Source organism: Lissotriton helveticus, chromosome 4_1 (genome assembly GCF_964261635.1).
Source record: "Lissotriton helveticus chromosome 4_1, aLisHel1.1, whole genome shotgun sequence".
Classification (NCBI taxonomy): domain Eukaryota; kingdom Metazoa; phylum Chordata; class Amphibia; order Caudata; family Salamandridae; genus Lissotriton; species Lissotriton helveticus.
In genome coordinates this window covers 335,597,110-335,620,796 of record NC_136063.1, presented here as the reverse complement: position 1 = coordinate 335,620,796, position 23,687 = coordinate 335,597,110, and positions in this window count along the sequence as shown.

Here is a 23,687-nt window from a genome sequence, read left to right as displayed (position 1 = left end):
GCTTTACCATAGATGCCTTTACAACAAAAATAGTTGTTAAGGCATGCGTGGTAATAGAAAAAAACGTGGTAAAAGGTATGCGTGGTACAGGTATTTGCATTGTAATGCATGTGTGGTAAAGGCATGCGTTGCAACGGAATGCGCTCTACTGGCAAAGAACCGCTGTCAACCTGCTCCCAATTGAAAGTTATCACATATTAAATGTATTTTTTATTTATTTATAACGTTTTCTATAGTGCGAACATGACCCTTACGGGTATCAGAGCCCTTCACACTTTTGGGTGAGAGGGATACAGTATTGGGAAGCACAAACATGTGTTCATTATATAATTATACAAGACGCGTGCAAGAATGCAGTAGGTGTCGGAAACCTTCACATAAGGTTAGGGCGGGTACAGCAATGGCTGAGGAACATTCAAACATATATAAGTACAATGCATGCTAAGCAATGGTATTCCCAGGTATATAGGTTTATAGCAAGCATCAAATATATATGCCAACTAATTCTAGGTGAAAAACAATGAACAGTAGTAACCATATGTGAATTATGAAATTAGACAAAAATAGACCAAGGCTATCATTTAGTTATAAAAATATATTCATGTTGTTAATAGTATTTATGACTTATTTTTCTCAGAGATAAATATTTTTGCCAAAATATGCTTCCATCTACCGCATTGCCCCCATCAACGATACATCGACCACATTTTCAATAATCTTTTCTTTTCCTCCCCCCCTTTTTTTTTCATTGATTGAATTACATATGTTTTTGTTATGATGACTAATGAAATATGTGATCTAATATTTTCATTCACTGATGTTATCTATTGATACTGCACAGTTCTCAATATTCTCTCATATCTTTACTCAAATGAAAACAAATGTTGAAATAACTGAAAAAATTTAGACCAATGTAAAAATATTTATCTCTGAGAAAAATAAGTCATAAATACTATTGAAAACATGAATATATATTTTATAACTGAATGATAGCCTTGGTCTACTTTTATCTAATTTCATAATTCACATATGGTTACGACTGATGATTGTTTTTTTTACCAAGAATTAGTTGGCATACATAATTGATGCTTGCTATAAATCTGTTACCTACTAATATTTAAGCCCTACATATAGCGAGTGTACTAGTTGTGTAGGGGTCCCCTTTTTCCAAACCTATTCCTGAGTATATAATCATGTCCAAAGTCAATCAAGAAGAGCAAATAGAGGGCAGCAATGCAGTCCACTAGTCAATGCCAATTCAGGCAGGAACTTGAGCATTAGGATTTTTTTACTTCTTTTTTGAAGGAAGTGGTCGAGGACATTGTACGAATTTCTGGAGGAAGGGAGTTCCAAATCTTTGGGGCAATGCTAGAGAAGGCTCTGTTACTCGTAATGAGGTAATCCAATTTTATTCTGTGGGAGAGGTAGGCCTTACAGAAATGAAAAAAGATTATAAGAGTTTTTCACTACCAGGACATGTAAAAATGAAAAGTACATGTCCAACTTTTTAAATATGCATCACCCTGACCTCTGAGCTTATCACGGCCTACCATAGGGGAGCCCTATTGTATTGGAAGGACAGGTTTGGGTCTGGTAAAAGGTTTAGTTTTCCAGCTCAAAATGGCAGTTTAAAACTGTACACACAGCGTGCAATAACAGGCCTCAAACATTTTTAAAGCACGACTTAAGATGGTGGCACAATCAGTGCTGCAGTCCCATTAGTAGCATTTAATTTACAGGCCCTGGGAACATGTAGTACCACTTTACTAGAGATTTGCATGTAAATTCAATGTGTCAGTTGGGTGGAAGCAAAGTTCTTCATGGTTAAATGAGAAAGCACTCGCACTTTAGCACTAGTTAGTAGTAAAGTGTGTAGAGTCCTAAAAGCCTACAAAAATGGGTCCAGGTAACAGGAGGGTGAAGTCAAAACTTTGAGGATGACCTTGCAGAAAAGTCCAAGTCAAACACCCTCTCTCTAGCAGACAAAGTTTCACTCACAGCACCAAATTCGACCTGACAAAACGGTTACTGCCTGGAGTGCAAAAGCACTGCAGTTATACCCTGTTATTTGGGCTTTAGTTTCTGAACAGTCAACATGGAATCAAAGGTTTGTCAATAATAAACGCTCATATAAATATTTAGCATGTACAAATACGGTATGATTGAAATTTCATTTTGCACGTCATAAGACTTATATCTTGCCTCTGCAAATATTTACCTTTAGTTTTGAGACAGAAAATAAAGTATGGGTTGATAGTGAATAATCATAGATGGACGTGCTTAACTTGAACACAAGAAAATAACAGGCTGTGGCATTGTTCAGCTTCGATTCACTCCCTTTTATATTTTCTATGTTAGAGTCGAACTTCCTTCTTTTGGCCTTCTCCACTGGATACAATCTTCCAAAGCATCATTAGGAAAACCATGTAAATAATTTAAATTATGTACACGTATTTAGCGTTACCAATAACAGCAACATTTGAAACATTTAATACATATGTCAGTATATATTTGTATTTAATCTTACCATCTGTATTCCATTTAAATGTCAGAAATCGATTTTTAGTTATATAGCGATAAAATAGCAATAGTATATTTTTGCCTTGGCACTTTCTGTGAAAAGAATCTTATGCTGTTTTGCATTTTTATAATGTTACATATTTTCAAAACACAGTTTTGTATTTCAAGTTGAAAAGAAAGAAATTAGGAGGACATCAATGTTGAAGAAACCATTTTAACCGCAAAAATTCCTTTGGAGAAATTCATGAAAGAAAGAAGCATTTTCATGAATTTTCTCTTCTAACAAATTGCTTATTTATTATTGAAACAATTTATGAGACAAATGTGCACTTCATTTTCTCAATATATTGCACATGCTTTTTGAATTGGTACAACATGTTCAGACTGAAAGGCATCACATCATTTATTTTTTTATCAAAGCAAGAACTTTCATAACAATCAACAAAAACTGAAACAATTATTTGAAAGTTGTATATTATACAATAATCGTTTCTTTGTAGCTTTGTATTTGCATTAACATGTCTTACTAATATTAAAATAAGTTCAGTTTTTGTTTGCCTTTTGCTACCTTATTTGTTATGCATTCATATTATAGAGTTTTTCATTACACGGCAAAAAATATTATTTTCCTATGACAAGTTCATTAGAATATATAGTCATTTTTGGATCCTTATTTAAATAAACATTAATCGAATAAGCTGAAGTATAGACATGATGACCGGCTTTGCAGTACTAGCCTTGTGTTTTATTCAATAGTTATTTACTTGCTAGTTTTTTTTTTTTTAAAGTAGAGTGACAGGAAAAATGTGAACCCTACTCTGTTGGAGGGGGCGCGGGGAGGGGGGGGGGTGGAGGCGGAACGTGCGTGTGCACTCTCAGTGGGTAACATTGTATATTAAATCTGACCTTTACATTTTTTGTGTAATTCACAATCTTTGTAAGGGTTTGAGTTTATGTGGTGTGTTATATTAAGGGCAAAGTCAGCCATTTCCTTTCTGGATCAGCATAAACTCTGTTTTGAAATGCATATCAGCGGATAACTATTTTTGAGGGTCATAACAAAGGAGAAGTGTGTTAAAAAGAAGACATTAACAGATTTTACTCACAATTAAAATTATTTATCGATAGCTTGACACCTATTATAAGTATTTTGGTGAATTTTAATGAGATTTGACAATGTCATCATTATTAAGATTCTGCTGAGTTGAGACAAATTGCCTTTGAGGTGCCCCGGTTTTCTCTAATGAAGTTTTCTTTGAAAGTTATGGATAATAGCGAAGGCATTGTGAAGTCAGCTCGGGTAGCTGGAGCATGTCTGAAGAGAGACGGTCGTATGTAAAGGAATAATTTATGGCACTAAATACACAGCCATTTCGTATATGAATAGATGGTTGGGGCCCCTTTATAAAGGCAGTCTGCGCGAGATGCAGCGCGTGCCGTTCTACCTAGATCAATGTCACCTGTCAGATACCCGTTGATGAGATACCACATAATATTCGAGAATACTCATTTGCATCATAAAGAGGTGCAAACACGTGGACATACTTGCAAAGGGATGCGGTCACAATAAGTTATTGAAATAGATGGGAAAATATAGGATTAATAATTACCAAAACGGATTTATTGTACAGATTGCTTAATGGTATTTCGCTACGCTGAAAATACATTCCTGCTGCAATTGAGATACAACTGAGATACGGAAATTAACGTGTGTTTTCTAATACAACATATAGAAAGCATACCACGGGCCTCATTTATGAAAAGTGACGCATCGCTGCGTGAAAACAGCGATGCGTCACTTTTCACTGTGACATGATTGATGCGTCATATTTATAATATGCCGCATCATGTCGCAAGGAGTTACAGATACGTCAGTATTTCTGACGTATCTGTAGGCGCAAAAGTGACGCATTGCTGAAGTGTGTCACAAAAGTGACGCAACTCCAGCAATGCTTCCTTTCACATGGGGAAAGCCCCATGTGAAAGGGCTTGCGTCAGTCTTACGCCTGCTGTGAGACAGGCGCAAGATTTTGACGCAACAGCGTCCTAAAAGTGACGCAGTGAAATCTCATAGATTTCACTGCGTCACTATAACGAGGCTTTTTGCGGGTGAATGCCCCCTCTGCATACATTATACCTGACGCAGGTATAATGTAGCGCAGGGGTTTACAAAGTGACGCATCTTTGTAAATAGTGCGCATCAGGAGGCATGTTTTACGCCGCCGAGGCGTCACAAAAAGTGATGCATCGGAAGCGCAAAACTCACGCAAGCCCTCATAAATGAGGCCCCATATGCATATAATAACTGGATTTGTTTTGGATAAAGTTATTGTATAAAACATGTGTTATTAGAGTGAAATCATAATAAAATTGCTTTTAGGTATCATTAGTGTTCTTTGATTTTGCCAAGACATGTCAAGATGGAGTTTGAGAATGACATTTAGTAAAGTTGTGAAAAGGAGGAAGAGATTCATTCATTGACTCCAGTACTTAAGAAGTATGTTAAGATTTATTTCTGTATGCAATTGTATGACTTTCATTCTCCGTTGTCTTTAGGATTAAGATGTCTCCCTACGCGTTAGTCGTTTCTGGTGACTTCAGTCCCTAAGAAGTATATAAAGATCTCTGCTAGAAGGATGTCTTTACACCTTGGATTCTCCACCTTTTGTGGAATTAAGCGAATTCCATATGCCTTGGTAGTTCCTGGTATAAAACAAACATTATAGACATATTGTAGGCATCATGTGGGCCCTTTCTGACTTGATGGTGTCCCTGGAAAACTGTGGACACATTATCCTTATTGTAGCCATTGGGCATTCCAGCATTAGGTGCTCTACCTTCACATTACGTTAAATGCCACTAATATATTCTGGATATCCTTGTCATATGACTACGATATATGGGCATGTCAGGCAGATTCTATCCATGTGAAGTAGCAGTATGTGAGTACTAGACGCAAACAGCAAACTTTTATATTGTGGACACAACGTGTTGATTTACTAGAAATGACAATCTAGGGTTTTGATCAATCAATCAATCCAAGATAAGTTTATTTAGACCATTGGCCTTTAAACAATAACATGTATGTCCATTGCACTATAATTGGTGAATGATACTTTTATGTATGTACAAGTTTTTCTTTGGCGTAAACATGTTTGTTTGCCCAAATGAAAAACTGACATTTGGTGACATAATGAATGTTCGGCTGTTTTTGCAGAAAATAGCAAGCTAATATGTGAGGACAAAAAGATGTTATGGTGCAAGGGGACAGTTATGATTGATGCCATTTACCTGGTGCTACAGGGCTCTAGCGTGTCATCATCTATAGCAATAGAGCTTTTACGCATTTATCACCAGTACGTCTTTCTGAGGCCAGATCCTTTAAGAGTGGTGTGATCTTAGAAATAAGTTTGCTGTCCATACCTTTTAGGGCTTTATAACCAGATTCGTGGCTGTAGTGCCTGAGTCATAGAGATCTATCTAACCTGAGGGAGAGATACATGCATTACTGACTGAACGTATGATGTATGTAACTTTTCATTACCCTCTCTTCCTCATCAATGTTGACATCCTAATAGACCCCTAAGTCTCTTTTTTGGAAGGTGCAATTTGCAGCAAGAAAATGCTACAAGCTGTAGCCAACAGGGGCACCAAGGAGCCGGATACCCCTTCTGCAGGGATCACTTAACATTATTTGCTACTGCCTAAAACAGGGTTTTCCAACCTTTTCTCTAGTCGGAGCTACTTCTGATCGGTGAAAGTCATTGTGAACTACTGAAGACTAAGCAACTCACACACTGTTACCAGACGCCACACACCCAGCTCAATTGATTTTAAGCCTAATGTACAGAGAGCCAGATACTATGGTTTGGACAAAAATGCTTTGACTAGGAGCACTATGACAGGGCTGATGTTTCAGTCGGAGCATGGTCTTTGGGGGCGGTATGAACATGGGATATATCTGCACACGTGACTGAGAGAATAGTGGCAGAGGGCAAACCTTCACCATATGTGTCACCATTACATGTATAACAAAAAGGGGCGACATTTAAAGTGCAGAAAAATGTTCTGCAATGTTCAGAATTTGCAACATTTTTCTGCACTTTAAATTTTTCTCATTTAAATAATGGCTGTATTTTTCGCGTATAAATATGGCACTGTGTTGAGAAAATGAAACTGAAGACTTACTTTTGTGTATATGGTTTCCATAAAACTCAGCATTTTCCACCATTTCCAAGAATCACTTTTACAAACACCAATCATCTTGCTCCTAGTTACCTGTAGACATGGTGCCGCATTTATAACAGAATAATACATTTGTCTAAACAGGAGTAATGCTAAGTGAAGAAACAAACTTCATAAAACATTAAGGTTTAATTGGCTTAATTGAAAGTGGAGAAAGACATTAAGGGCCTTATTACGACAATGGCAGTCCTCCAGCAGCACTGCCCCAGATTCGATTCAATTAAGCGAGCAGTAAATGAATAGAGAGAAGGTGTATATTTTCTTCTTGCCCCATACAACCTAGTCGGTCTTGAGCGGTCCGAAGGGGCCCAGACTCGTCCTTCCCTGTTAGCATGCGGGGACTCTGCGCGTTGTTGACTGAGCCCATACCGCCACTCAAGAGGCGAACTAAGCGTCCGCTGGGCCCCTTCGGACCGCTCAAGACCGACTAGGTTGTATGGGGAAAGAAGAAAATATACACCTTCTCTCTATTCATTTACTCCTCGCTTAATTGAATCGAAACTGGGGCTAGTATATTTGCATGGCCCTCACTTGATGATGCTCCCCCGCGATTTTTGATACACCTACCATTTTTCTGATTGAACTCATACAGCAAAGTTCACGCCCTGATGAAGTTCCACCATAGGAACGAAACGCGTTGGCAGCTTGTTTTATCTGGTATAATTACCATAATAAAGAAGATAACTATTTGGACTCAAAGCACCGTCTCTGAGATATTCTATTGAGTGCGCCTTCCGTCATTTGTTAAAAGTTTGTTCGATCGGGAATCGTGCCTTGGGACGTCAGGCACTGGAAGTGTGCAGCACCGCAATAATATTTGTTACACTACTGTCTTGGTTGTGCTAAACCTTGGTCAGGTTGTCCTGTTCGTTTTTTCTTAACTCCAGCAGCACTGCCACTGCACCGTCCACTAGAGGACTGCCAAAGCCATGGTGCGCCCACCCGCCAGATTAGGGGTTAAATCATGATCAGGCAGGCGGTGCTACGGCGGTCTCACTGTGGTGGGCTGTTAGGCTAATAGGAGAGCCTAACATGCAGCCAGCTGCCATGACAGTGCCTGCAGCATGTTCCTCCAGGGGGGCACAACATGTGCCCCGCTGCATGCACCCCAAGGCCCAGGAGTTTAGTTGCCTGTCTACACCCTATTCATGGCGCGCTCACCACCATGAAATGGCTGTTGGACAGGAAACTCAGAATTTTCTTGGTGATGCTCCATCTGCACCACCAGCATATTCCTGCTCCTAACCACTGCGCGACTGCCACAAGATCCAGAAACATCACTCCTGTGGCAGTCAGACCCCCCCCCCCACTTATAATACTGTGGGCAGGCCTGCGGTGTGGTGGTAGTCCGACCACCCCCGCAAATATGCAATAAGGCTCGTATATTTATTGTTTCATAGAAATAGAGTGGATACCAAGAGAGGGGGTGGGGTGGCCTCCTTTACAACTCACGCATACAGGGTGAAAGACTCCTAGCCGAAAGTTTGGGAGGTGCTGAGGTGTTGGGTGTTAGGCTGAAGTTGGGAGCAGATTGTATATTTATCCTTTTAGTCTATCGCCCTCCGTGGGCACTGCCGGATTTTCCTGACCTGTTCCTGAGATTGGTCCAGGATACACGCTCAAGATACGAAAAAGTGATCATTATGGGTGATTTTAATTATCACTGGGAGAAAGTACCGAAAGAAGGACAAGCTCTTCAGATTGATGAGGCACTGACATCTCTGGACTTTGTCCAGCAAGTGAGGGGCCCAACACACGTCAAGGGTCATACCCTTGACCTGATTTGGGCGACATCTCCTGCACAGGGTACGGTGACTATCCAGCCGTGCGTTTGGTCCGATCACCATATGATGAGGGGCGAGTTTCTGTTAGATAAACAAGTAATGAAGCATAGAAAAGGGTGGAAGGAGGTTAGAAAATGGAGAAACATTAATGGAGATAAAATGTTAGATTATCTCCGAACTTATCCATCTCCCAACAATCAGACAGGAAACTCTGAGGTCCTCTGTGAGGAATTACTGGACAAACTTAGGAAAACTGTGGATTATGTGGCACCAATGCGCAGGATGAATTTAGTGAACAGAGGACTTGGGGCCCCTTGGTACAATGAATTACTTAGGGAAAAGAAACGAGGGCTTCGAAAACTAGAAAGAGCTTGGCGGAAGGATCATGACCTCAACTTCCGGAGGCAGTATACACAGGCACTCACCAGCTATAAACAGGCGATTATAGCTAGGAAAGCGGAGTTCTTTGAGGAGAGAATAACCACTGCTAGAAACCCTCAGAAAGAAATTTTTAAAGTCCTAAAGGAACTCAGGGAAAATAAAGAACAAACCACGGAGTTTGTGCAAGAGGACTGCCAAAAATTTCAGGACTTCTTTGTTAATAAGATTCTGGACTTGGTAGCTGAAATTGATGCGACCCCTGAGATTGACTGTCCTCCGCAGGATATACTTGTCAGAACGTCAGTGACTACTGCATTAATGACCTTACCTTTGATCACGAAGGGAAGGCTACTAGCTCTTCTGTGCCGGGTTAAATCGGGTTCCTTGGCAGACCCGTGCCCACCAGAAGTGTTTAAACTAGCATTGCCCGGCATAGAGGAAGAGGTGTTGAACCTGTTGAATACATCCTTACAAACAGGTCAAGTACCATCTTCCTTTAAGGAGGCCCGACTGATTCCCCTGCTAAAAAAAACAGGGGCGGACGTGAAATGCCTGAAAAATTTCAGGCCCATATCTCAGCTGCCGTTCCTGGCGAAGGTGGTGGAGCAACATGTACTCACCAACCTGTCGGAACATCTGGAAAGTAACAACTTGCTTGAGCCAAATCAAGCTGGGTTCCGTGCGAATCACAGCACGGAACTCGTCATGCTGTCTATTCTGGACGAACTGAGGAACAGGGCAGATAAGAAAACATCTAGTGCCCTGGTGCTGTTAGACCTCTCCGCGGCATTTGATACCGTCTGTCATAAACAACTATTGTCGCGGATGATGGATTTCGGCATTCAGGGCACGGCACATGCTTGGCTCTCCTCCTTCCTTCAAGGGAGGTCACAGAGAGTGCAGCTTGGTGACCTTTTTTCCACCACTACATCGATCACCTGTGGAGTGCCACAAGGGTCGGCCCTGTCGCCCCTCCTATTTAACATCTACCTTCAACCTCTGATTAGACTGCTTAACCAGATGGACTGCCAGGTGTACAACTATGCGGATCACACCCAGATAGTGATTCAACTAGATGATGGTCCGGGTGCTCTCGCAAGGTTTCAAAATATCTTGAAGTACACAGCCAATTGGATGTCCAGAAACTCATTAAAGATCAATCCGGACAAGACCGAGGTACTGCCAATCACCATCGCAGGGAACCCATGGAATGAGCATTTCTGGCCAAGAGATTTGGGGTCACCTCCGGAACCAGCAGCCGTGGTCAAGAGCTTAGACATCCAGGTGGATGGCAAGCTGTCTATGCAGAAGCAAGTCAGGACTGTCGTGGGTACCTGTGTCGGCCTCCTTCGACAACTTAGGAAAGTTTCACCTTTGTTGTCTTTCTCCACTCTGAGGCGAGCGGTCTCCGCCACGATCCTGGCTAGGCTTGACTATGGCAATTCGCTATATATAGGGCTGCCGCAAAAACTTCTGAATAAGATGCAGGCTGTCATGAACGACGCTGCTAGGCTTATTTTTAAAAAACCTAGGAATACCCATGCATCCCCCCTTATGCAAGAACTGCACTGGCTGCCGGTTAAGCAAAGGGTGATGTTTAAAGGGCTGTGCATTGTTCACAAAGCCCTTTACGGTAAGGCGCCAACTTACATGAAATCTCGCCTAATCCCCTATAGGCCAGCTAGAGTGCTTCGATCCGCTGATGCCACCCTCCTTACTCAACCACGCTGTAGACTGGCCACAGTGGGTGGTCGTGCTTTTTCCTACTTACTGCCAGCAGCCTGGAATAAGCTGCCAATGGAATTGCGGAAGGAGACTAACTTGCTGTCCTTCCGAAAAAATAATAAAAACAGTGCTTTTCCAGCAAGCATGGGGTGGTCTGTAAATTTTGTGAACAGTTGTCCTCCGCGCTACTTGATGTTTTCGATCCTGACAAAGCGCTTAGAGACCCCTGGGTTATAATGCGCTATATAAATTAAATAAATAAAATAAAATAAAAAGGTTTATTCACTTTTAATTTTTCCCATTATACATATGGCACAGTGTCTACTGGCCACTGGAAGAAAAAGGTCTGCTGCTTATAAATGGGACACTTTGAAAATGGAAGAAAGTTAAAATGAAGAGTTAATCATTAAGATAACTTTTCAGTTTAATTTTCTTCCATTTCAAAGCATTCAGAAACATCATTTGCTCTCATCCGCCAATATTAAGTTGACAAAGACTTCCATTTAGGAATTAAATACTTCAGTGCTTCAGTTCTTCACCTCTACGCCCCAGCCTTTACCATAAATCTGATTGAGCACTGCTCATTATCAGGCTCTGCTATCTGCATCCTCAAGATAATAATGTAAGGTAAATAAAGCCTTCCCTTAACTTAAAAAGAAGACTATGACCCTATACTTTTTTTAAAAATAAACTCAAGGTTGTGAGCTACTCTAAAGGTGACCTGGAGCTACTGGCAGCTCACAATCGACTGATGTAGGAGGAGCAATCATGAAGTCAGGCCGACTGGCAATGCACCTTGGGTGGATCGACGAGCAGGTAGGTCCTGGTCTTCGTTCAGTCCTCAGAGCACTTTTTAGCCAAAGATGTTTTAAGTCCAACGTTTTCGATTGTTAGGTTATCGGGCACCTTGGACACTACTTTCAGGCCTGGAGAGGCATCACTTGGAGGGTCTGGACTCACTCACTCTGGGTCCATGTGCCGGTTCAAGATGGTAGAACCTTTTATGTCCCTGAGCGATACCAAAGGGGATGATGGATGGAGCGTTTGAGCAAATCAAACACTCACCCCCAGTCAACTGATCTGGGTTAAATCCATCATCATTCTTTAGCTCACTCCGCCACCCCTGTTCAGACATGGCCATATGCGAATCAGTCTGACCCTGTGCCTCATGGAAACAGTCCAGCCCGAACTGCCAAGCCATGTCTTCCCTGGACCGGAAACAAGCATCCTGGGACCGGTTTCTGGCTATTCAGCCGTCATCAGCCAGGCTATCTTGCAAATCAGTCTGACACTGTGCCTCATGGGTAAGTATGGGCCGAAAATTCATTCTGCTCGCGCAATTTCGCGATCCGCGAATCTCGCGAAGTGCGGGAAAATCAGACAATCCGCGAGTGGGATGAATTTTTCCAGGAAGCACTTACTGGGTTACAGCAGGTGCCCACGTTGAAGCTAAGGTCTTTGTAACCATTTACAAAAGGGTTACAAAGAAATTAACTTCAACTTGGGCACCTGCTGTAACCCTGTAAGTGCTTCCTGAGCGGCGCCTCTTTTCCTACTTGCAACTATTCTCTGACCCTGCTCTGACCCTCGAAGCAGGGTCAGAGAATAGTTACAAGTATGGCACAATGCTCCTGTCACAAAAATTAAACCGCAACAGGAAGCACTTACAGATAAGGAAGCAGGTGCCGGACTTGAAGCTCAAATTCAGTAACACATTAACCAGCCCCAAATTAATTTGTCTCGGTTGAGGCTCGCTGGGCAGGTGTGCTTTCTCCCCATATTCTACAGTGGTGAACCAGAGGGTGCTGTGATGAACCAGAAGGTGCAGTGGTGAACCAGAGGGTGGCAGTGGAGAACCAGAGGGTGGCAGTGATGAACCAGAGGGTGGCAGTGGTGAACCAGAGGGTGGCAGTGGTGAACCAGAGGGTGACAGTGATGAACCAGAGGGTGGCAGGGGTGAACCAGAGGGTGGCAGTTGTGAACCAAAGGGTGGCAGAAACACGAACGATAAAGGGAGTTTTTTTGGTCCGGGTGTCTATAGCACTGAGACATACAAACTACCAATATGGCGACCACGTACGAACAGTCAATCCGCCGAGAGATGACTGTCCGTACAGACAATGTTAAATAATGTCGATGAGGATTAGGAAGCCAATTGTGCTGGCCAGAATCAACTAAAACTACAAAAATGGCATAAAATGCGGAAACGCAGCGCAATACACGTATGCGCTTCACGTTTTCAAAATAATTGATCTGAGCGCGACAAAACTAAATGAACTACCAAAAACTACTAAAAGGGCGCACAATGGTGAAACACAACGTAAGGCACGCAAGCATTCCACCCTTCAGAAAATAACTTCAAAAACTACTAAAATGGCGCCAATTGAGAGTAGCGCGTAGGTTAATAGAATAACAAGATAATAGATGCCCATTAATCTATTAAGCAAACAAAATTCATCCTATAAATAGCGTAAGCCTCCGTATGCTCTCACTCCACTGACGAGAGAGAGAACGTGTCGGATGCTACAGAATACGGGCTACCAGGTAAGGAGTGAGGGAAGGGATGTGCACTTTGGCGAGACTGCTCCTGACGTGGGTACGGGCTTACCGCATAATGCATTTCGCGATTTAACCCTAAGGCGATATCCCGGCATTATGATCTCTAGAAATCAGAGGGTATGTTCTCATATATATTGAACTAAGTGTATCACCTTTAGTTGAGAACAATTAACAAATGCATTGTTAACGAATAATCTATAAAGTGGGGGACTTCGGCTCGTTTTAAAAAATATACACAAACGCACTTGCTTGGGCCTCATTACCTCAAATAATGGGTTTTTACCATGAATCGCACCAAAGGTACCGCGCACTTGTTTTATATCTAATGAGCCAAGGGCTGACATTAACAACTACTTTTAACAAATGCGCGCCATGATTATCCAAGAGGAATTTGTCCCGCTTAATTGAATAAAACATAATTATAAAATGGAAAAAAATAGAGATTCTTCTGCCGGTATAAGTCGAGATAAGAGGTGCGGCCTAAAAAACTGAAATGACAATACTCCCTAGAGGATGCTGTATCTTGAAATGAACAATAGACCTAACCAAAAAGCGATCTTCTAGCTGGATGAAGTCGACATAACTAGCGCAGCGTAAAATTATGTACTATAGGGTCAGATAACACACAACAATTCTCCATGCTCTTAGGTAATAACGATCACGAGAGCACCAGTAAGCAGAAATCAATCGAACAGAGGGAGAAAAGTGATACAACCCCTGGACGAGACTGGCGTGCAAGGAACTCCCAGGAATGTTAAACCTTGGGTAGTAATACAATAAAGACCATAACGGTATGTAGTTTGATGTAGGTGTGTTTAGATAAAACATGATTTATCCTGACAAACAAAGATATAAATGAATTTATAGGACTCTCTAAAATCCACAGGTTTTAAATCGGGCCCAGTTTTCGAAGACTCTACGCAGATTGTAAGTCGCAGCAAACAAAATAGACATAGAGAATACTAGTCTCTCAGTTACAGTAAGTGTCACTAAATGGTACTAATATCCTAATAGACACAATCAACAAGAGGGTAAAATAATGAAGAAACGTTCCCTCTTTATTTTTCATAGAAGCCACGAAACACTAACGTTGGTGATGCATATGATGCTGACAGTGAATATATAATTATAAAGATAAAAGGTCCAGAACTCCAAGTGAAGGTTTTTGGCAAATCAATAAAAGTAAGAATTGACATGGTAAATCATATGACACGTCTAGATAGAATTAATCCTCTCTCAATGATGATTTTAATTTGTGTATATTCATTTTTTTAGATTGAAGAAACTCTGTTTTTAACAAAGCTCTGTCCTGAAGAAGGTGTTATAAGACTTAGGACAAAGCACTGAAACGCGTCGACAAAAGGACTTTTTTCTGCTGATTTTAACTGCAATTGTTGGGATGTTATTTAGAGTATTGTGATTTATGTTGAAATGTATTTACTTTGTGCAATATTTACTCTGAGTTTTGTACTGTAAAAGAAAATGTTATAAACAATGTGGAACCTGTACCAGAGTATATGAGGAAGAATGTTATATAATATGTGAATCACTAATGTTTTTAACCTAAACATTTTTTTTATGAAGAATACATTTGAGAGAGGGAATTTCAGTGTCTTATGACTATATTTACCTGTGTCACCAGATAGCACAAAAAGTTGATATTTGTGTGTAGGTCCATAGGCCACTCAAAAGCGAATACACAGAAAGGAATTTTGTTTTTATATTGTTGATACCCAGTCCTTTCTGGTTCTCTGGGAAACTCTCTCTTTTTTGAAAAATGAACCAGAGGGTGGCAGTGATGAACCAGAGGGTGGTAGTGGTGAACCAGAGGTTGGCAGTGATGAACCAGAGGGTGGCAGTTGTGCACCAGAGGGTGCTGTGATGAACCAGAGGGTGGCAGTGATGAACCAGAAGGTGACAGTGATGAACCAGAGGGTGGCAGTGGTGAACCAGAGGGTGGCAGGGATGAACCGGAGGGTGGCAGTGATGAACCAGAGGGTGGCAGTGGTGAACGAGGGGGTGGCAGTGGTGAACCAGGGGGTGACAGTGGTGAACCAGAGGGTGGCAGTGGTGAACTAGAGGGTGGCAGTGATGAACCAGAAGGTGGCAGTGATGAACCAGAAGGTGGCAGTGGTGAACCAGAGGGTGGCAGTGATGATCCAGAGGGTGGCAGTGATGAACCAGACGGTGGAAGTGGTGAACCAGAGGGTGGCAGTGATGAACCAGAGGGTGGCAGTGATGAGCCAGAGGGTAACAGTGGTGAACCAGAGGGTGCTGCGATGAACCAGAGGGTGGCAGTGATGAACCAGAGGGTGGCAGTGGTGAACCAGAGGGTGACAGTGGTGAACCAGAGGGTGGCAGTGGTGAAACAGAGGGTGGCAGTGGTGAGCCAGAGGGTGGCTGTGATGAACCAGAGGGTGGCTGTGATGAACCAGAGGGTGCTGTGATGAACCAGAGGATGGCAGTGATGAACCAGAGGGTGACAGTGATGAACCAGAGGGTGGCAGTGATAACCCAGAGGGGGGCAGTGGTGAACCAGAGGGTGGCAGTTATGAACCAGACTGTGACAGTGATGAACCAGAGGGTGGCAGTGGTGAACCAGAGGGTGGCAGTGATGAACCAGAGGGTGACAGTGATGAACCAGAGGTTGGCAGTGGTGAAGCAGAGGGTGGCAGTGATGAACCAGAGGGTGGCAGTGATGAACCAGAGGGTGGCAGTGGTGAACCAGAGGGTGGCAGTGTTGAAACAGAGGGTGGCAGTGGTGAGCCAGAGGGTGGCTGTGATGAACCAGAGGGTTGCTGTAATGAACCAGAGGGTGGCAGTGATGAACCAGAGGGTGGCAGTGGTGAACCAGAGGTTGGCAGTGGTGAGCCAGAGGGTGGCAGTGGTGAACCAGAGTGTGCGGTGATGAACCAGAGGATGGCAGTGATGAACCAGAGGGTGAAAGTGATGAACCAGAGGGTGGCAGTGATGAACCAGAGGGTGGAAGTGGTGAACCAGAGGGTGCTGTGATGAGCCAGAGGGTGGCAGTGATGAACCAAAGGGTGACAGTGATGAACCAGAGGGTGGCAGTGGTGAAGTACTGGTGAACCAGAGGGTGCTGTGATGTACCAGAGGGTGGCAGTAATGAACCAGAGGGTGACAGTGATGAACCAGAGGGTGGCAGTGATGAGCCAGTGGGTGGCAGTGGTGAACCAGAGGGTGCTGTGATGAACCAGAGGGTGTCAGTGATGAACCAGAGGGTGGCAGTGATGAACCAGAGGGTGGCGCTGCTAAACTGCCCGGGAGCCCTCTGGGTGTGAGCCCCCGCGCTGCTGAGCTGCCCAGGGGTTGTGAGCCCCTGCGCTACTGAAACTGCCCCGGGGCCCAGTGGGTGTGAGTCCCCGTGCTGCTGAACTGCCCCGGAGCCCTCTCAGTGTGAAAATCGTTTGTGCTCACATGCTTGGGAGCCCTCTGGGTATGAGCACACATTGTGCTAAGGGCCCCCCTGCCCCCAGTACATATATACCCGTACCGCACAGCACCATTATGCTCTTGCACCATGAAGTCTGATGCCTGGATGCTCCTGATCCGTGTAGGTGGTACCACCATCTGGTGCAGTCAAAATGCAAAGTCATAACTTGCTACACAGCACCAATAAACACATGTTCCCCCTGGCACCAGTATGCGCATGTACCAGGCGTGCAGGACCCGCATGCCACTGCACCCTACTGCCCAGCGCAGCATATGCCTGTACGGGGCAGTTTAGTATGAGATGGGACATTGTCCAGCAGCAGCAGCTGCATGCGCCTGAACCCGCTGAGCAGGATCAGAATGGCTTTGTACCAACACACACAGCAGAGATATCGTGAACATCTGAAGGATTCTGGGGTCCTGTGCCAAACGTATTTTTGCATCCATGAGTTTCTCGAGTGCCATCCCCGTGTAGCTCCTGTGACCAGGAGGCTGCTTTCTCCTCATCTGCTGCTCTGCTCGGTCTCTGACCCTTTATAAACAAGATGCATGAGAACTCGCATAGAAGCCCTGCCCGTTTGGCTCCGACCACCACACACTAGCGGTATGAAACGTCTTCCCGCCTTTTGGTGCGCTGGCAGAGTTACAGGCACACGTGGTCACATATTTGTGCAAATGGCAAAAAAATCTGCGAGTTCGCAGGAAAATTCGCGAACTCGCAGATTTTTTTTGCCATTTCGTGCGAATTTGCGGATTGCGAATTTGCAAATTTTGCCCACTCAAGGGATCAGTCCAGCCCGAACTGCCAAGCCATGCCTTTCCTGGACCGGAAACAAGCATCTTGGGACCGGTTTCTGGCTAGCTTAAATCCAGTGGCAAAGTGAGCAAGGAACCCACCTCTGGGCATACCCTGCCAACTTAGGGCGAACAAAGCGATACCAAAGGGGATGATGGATGGAAAGTTAGAGCAAATCAAACACTCACCCCCAGTCAACTGATCTGGGTTTAATCCATCATCATTCTTTAGCTCACTCCTCCACCCCAGTTCAGACAATCAAGCTATCCTGGCTGATGAGGGCTGAAAGCCCGAAACTTGTCCTTGGATGTTTGTTACCAGTCCAGGGAGGACCTGGTTTGGCAGTTCGGGCTGTACTGTTCCCATGGGGCACAGGGTCAAGAATGATTTGTATATGGCTGGGTTCAAACTGGAATGGCATGGTGGGCAAAAAAGATGGATTGAGGCCCAGATCTCTGTACTGGGGTGAATGTATGACATTGTTCTGCACTCTGTCCATCAACTGTTGTTTTTGCATTTGTCACCCGAGTGGGACGGATATGCTCAGACATGAGTCCCGTGCTCTCTATGCCACTGGAATCAAGCTATCCTGGCAGATGAGGGCTGAAAGCCCGAAACCAGTCCTAGGATGCTTGTTTCCAGTACAGGGAGGTCCTGGCATGGCAGTTCGGGCTGGACTGTTCCCATGAGGCACAGGGTCAAGACTGATTTGCATATGGCTGGGTTCAATCTGGAATGGCATGGTGAGCAAAAAAACGATGGATTTAGGCCCATATCTTTGCACTGGGGTGAATGTATGACATTTTTCTGAATTCTGTCCATCAACTGTTGTTTTTGCTTTTATGCCCCTGAGGCTCTGTCAGGAGGCCAGCCAACTAGGCGTTGGTGTCACTCTGGCAGTCCTATGTTCAAGCAGTGGATCAGGGTTAAAGCAGCAGGGCAGGCCTCTGAGTGTTCAAAGCAGGCGTCAGGTAGCAGAGCAGTCTTCCAAGCGCAAGAAAGCAGCCTTGTGAACTACACATCAAGCCACAGCAGCCGGCTGTCCTCTGAGAGTCCTTTCACAGGCCCGGAAAGTGATCTGAAGAGTAAGCCTGATGCCTCCTTTAAAATAGGGAGATGTTTCTAGAGATTTCCTTTGCAGTGTTTGGAATTCCCTGCCTCGCCAGCCTTGGCTCCAGCCTGGCAGCAGGCACAATCGGCTAGTTTGAAGTCCTTTGTGTGAAAGCAGGGCACAGCCTATTGATTTTCAAGTGGGGCTGTACCCAGCTCCAAATACCATCCTGCTAGCGATGGCCCATCCAAGAAAACTAAATCCCTCTATTGTGTGGCTGTCTGGCAGGAATATACAAAGTCTAACTGCCATCTACACTCAATCAACCCATGAACAGGCTAAAGGCAGCAAATAATTATGGCAGGAAAATGCCAACTTTCTAAAAGTTGCCTTTTCAAACTTGTAACTTAAATTCCAACTTTACCATTAAAGCAGAATTTAAATTATGATTTCTCAGGCCGCAAACAGGAATTTCTTACCTGTTCCCATTCAAATATACCACTTATTAAATGTAAGAAGTCAAATCAATCTTATCCCTTGAGAAAAGTAGGCCTCACAGTGGAAAAAAACTAATTTGGGAGATGTTTAGTACCAGGACATGTAAAAGTTAAACGTACATCTCCAACCTTTTGATTACAATGCACTCTGCGTTATGGGCTTTCTAGGGCCTACCGAAGGGGGACTTCTATGCAATGAAAGGGAAGTTTAAGGCTTCGGCACGGGGATTATCATGCCAAATTGAACAGGCAGTTTAAAACTGCATTGGCATATCTGAGACAATCCTCTGAGGCAATTCCCTCTTTCAAAGTTGAAGTAACAAAAATAAAATAACATATTTTCTCTTGTTATGCCTCATCTGAGAAGGTGTAGCATTTTGAATCCTTTCCAGATTTACCAGTGTTAGTAATGGGATTGCGCCAAAAACCATAGGTTGATGTGTAGGAACAGTGACTTCCACTTATGCAGAATACAGTTCTGCATCTGTTTTTAATGTAATAGCAGTATATGAAGTGCATGTATGTAACTTGGAAATTGTCTGAGTCAGTACTTGAGCGGCAGACAACAGAGCTCAGAAACAGTGAGCCATAGTTGTCTGTTCCTGCTTCTCAACTGTGCTGTCATAATTCAACATTCTTGACCATGCCACAATTCTTAAGAAATCAGAGGATGTGGCAGAGTGCCAGACTTGACCAGTAGAGTTGTTAAAGTACGTTCTCAGCAAATCCTATCTAGAATTAATATAGAAATGACCAATCAATAAAACCAAAATATTTCTATAATAAATAAAAGTTGAAACTCTTCTACTATGTATTTACATGCTGAAATACTTAAATAATGAATCTTTTTTGATAAATGAAGTATACATTAAAATACTCTAACAATTTCACAAATGCATTACAAAAACCCACCAGCATACACTTAATAAAACAGAAATATATTTTTAATTTGCAAGCATCTTGGTTTATTATTCAATATTTAACCAATCAAGAAAACGACATAAATTAAGAAATTTCCCATTCTGTTCCCCTATAAACCAAATGACCCATAAAAAATGTATACAAAATAATAAAATAATTATTTCATCAGATTATATTAAAACATCAATGAATTCTTTACCAAATAAATGATGACAAATACATGTCATGAATTTAAATTTAATAAACCTCTCACCTCATCTCTCAATAAATCAAACAAAACATTTTAGAGCATTACAATTTTAAAACAAAATACATAATTTCTACAATCACTAATTAATTAGTGAATTATTATAATCTAAATGTAAAAAATATTTGTTTTAAAACACAGCCAACCCAATCCCTCTACCAGCCACACAACCCACAAAAACAAAATAACTTATCAACCATTACAACAAAAAAACTAATTGATAAAACATATTTTAACATGAATAACAATTAGACATATGAATACAAATCTGAACTAGAATTTAAATATATTAAATATTTCTAAAAAATTTGAAAATACCTCAGTTAAGAAAAATAGTATGGGCCTAATTCACAAAGAGCAGAGACTAACGTCTTAATATACGACTTCCGGTATTCACAAAGGGCATTTATGAGTAGTAAAGTTAGAATTTTGTCTCAGTTTTGGTCTATGGTAAAGTTAGTCTTTTGTGTCAGTTAAACTTAAGTTTTGGTCTTAAGCTTTACTTATACCAAAACTGAGACAAAAGTCTAACTTTAATACTCATAAATGCCCTTTGGAATACCGAAAGTTGTAAAGTTAGACTTTTGTCTCAGTTTACCTTTGTGAATCGGCCCTATGTATTTGGGTGAATAACACTAAGGAGCCCATTAGGATGTCGGGCGGAAAACCGACCCAACCGCCATGGACGCGGAAAACAACCGTCCGCCGGGACCGTGGATAAACTGGCGGTCAAATTAGGATCAACTGCCAAAAAAGACCGACCGCGGCGGTAGCGGGCAAATAAACACCGCCCGACGGTCGGAAACGCAGCGGAAAAGCTATAACCCGCCGCAAGCATAGCGGGGACACCGCACGGGAAATTAGGATATCCCCGATGGTCCTGCGGTACGATCAGTTTCCGACCGCCGCGGTCGTACTCTGGAGTGAATGGGAGAGCCAGCGGAAGAGCTGCAGCATAACCACCACAGCGGACAATCCATACATAACATGGCGGACGATGCAAAAACACCACAACAATGGCAAACATTGGAGGAGGAGCTTCGCGGGCATCCAAGATGGTCGTGTGAGCAGAGGGCTCCCGAGACCCGCGCCACCCTTCGCACATATCCTTACTACATCCTAATTTTGAAGATGGGCTTTTGAAGACGAACTCTTGCCGATCTCAACATTCTTTGAAGAATCGAGATCGGACGTTGGGATCCACTTTTACGCCGTTTCAAACTTTGCGGCCCGCCCCGGGACCAGACCGGGGGCTTGGTTACTTTGCCAGCCGGGGAGTAGTTGAATAACAACGGCCGGAGGGGTTTCTCCTCCAGAGGTCCCCTGCCTAACTTTCGGTTTCGCTTTCCTACTCCCGGCGAGGATCGGCTGTAAACGCTGCTTGGATCTAACCTTGGGCCTGCCTGGTTTTCCCACACCGTGGTGTGTTCTCTTGGCGTTTCGCCTTTTACTCTGCACCATTGGCATTAATGTTGATTATGGCCGGTTTCACTGTTTTTGACCGCATCACGGCCGGCCATTTTCACCAGGTCGCGCGGGCCCCTATGGGGTCCTTTCTCCAATATGGCCACCAGACCCGAGACGGAGAGACGCAAGATCAAGACGCCTCACCGGGGGGACAGACCCAGACGAACATCATGGATCACTACTCCCAAATGAAGGGATCCCCCAGTGGTGCTGGACGCACGCCTGATGACCCCAGGGCTGCCTCCGGTACGACACCAGGAGTGTCGCTGCAAGATGTAATGAGCGCTATCACCAGTATGGAGGCCTCCATGGGGCAGCAATATGAGGCTCTTGCCTCCAAGATCGACACGGTGGCCCTGGATGTTACGCTGATAAGAGCGGACCTGGCTAAGACTAACGAGAGGGTCAAGGCGTTAGATCTGAAGACTTCCAGCCTGACCACTGATGTTACGGACGTTCAGACCGAGATCGGGAATCTGCGTTCTTCCCGGGATGTGCTGGCCCGTCGTCTGGAGGACTATGAAAATAGGGCCCGTCGCAACAACGTGCGCATTATTGGGGTCCCTGAAAATCCCGAGGCTTCTGCAACCGACCTCCTGGTGGAAGATCTGGTCTCCAACTATCTTGCTCCCGCCGGACTTACTAAATTCTTTGCGGTTGAGCCTACACATCGGATCCCTGGCGGAAAGGTCCAGCCGGGTGCCCCCCGAGACCTATTATTGCTAGACTATTCCATTTCAGGGATAGAGATGCCATCCTGCAAGCCTCTCGGTACAAGGGCCCTGTGAAGTTCGAGAATGCCACCGTGAACTTTTACCCGGACTTTACCCCGTTCGTTCAGAGGCAGAGAATGGGATTCCAGGGAGTCAAGAGACGGCTAAGGGACTTGGGCCTCAAGTACGCCATGCTGTTTCCGACCAGACTTCGTATTGAGTACGGGGAACGAATGTTTTTCTTCGATCGCCCGGACAGTGTCAGTGACTGGCTTGACTCTTTGCCAAAAAGGGACGATCGTACTGAGCACCCCGGCGGCGCCAACGTTGGCTCGCCGGAGCAGCAGTGACTTGTGGATCCCGATGTCTGAACTTTCCAACTTTTCCAGCTGAGTTTGGACAATGATTCTTTAGTCCTTCCTTCAGATTGGCCTGAGGGTGGCGGGGGTGAAGGGGACTCTTCCTCCTCTGGGGTTCTTTGTGTAGATTAGTTTCTTGATGGGGCGACAGGCACCCTGCAAGTTGGGGTGGATTTCGAGTCTAACGCAGGGGTGCAGGGTGGGGGGTGTTGTAATGGGTCTGAGTTGGGGGGGGGGGTGTGTGTGGTTGTTTTCGTTCACAAGGCATCCAACTGTTTTTTCTCATTGTCTCGGTCTTCGGGTTCCGTGTGTGGGGCGCTCTGCTTCCTCTTGGGGATGGGGGTGGTGAGTTGCGACTATTATCATGGAATGTTAATGGGTTGGGAGACAGGATAAAGTGAGGGGTGGTTTTGCAGTTCCTTAGGCGCCGTTCACCCGATGTAGTTCTTCTACAGGAGACGCATCTTATAGGGAATACGTGTCGAGCCATGAACAGACGTGGATACCGCCTAGTTGCTCACTCCGGTTTCACCTCTGGCTCCAGGGGGGTTGGCATTCTTATTCGGTCTTCTCTCCCCCTCGAAATTGATGAAGTTATACTTGATGATAGAGGGCGCTATGCTGCGCTCACGGGTCGATGGAAAGGGAAGACACTCTCCATACTCACGATATATATCCCCCCGGGCCTACAGGCCTCCACGTATGCCGATTTGTGTAGAGTCCTATTGGGGCTGCCTGAGGGTCTTCTTATCCTCGGAGGGGATTTTAACTCTGTTGTCTCTGGTACTGCTGATCGTTTTCCCCCCAGGGACTTGGCTAGATCCCATATGTGGTTGAGTGATTTCCTTGATACCTTTGGGCTTGTAGATACCTGGCGGTTGATGCACCCTACACAGCTTCAGTACTCCTTCCATTCTGGGGCACATGGCAGTCTCTCCAGGTTAGACTATTTTTTAATGCCATCGGCCC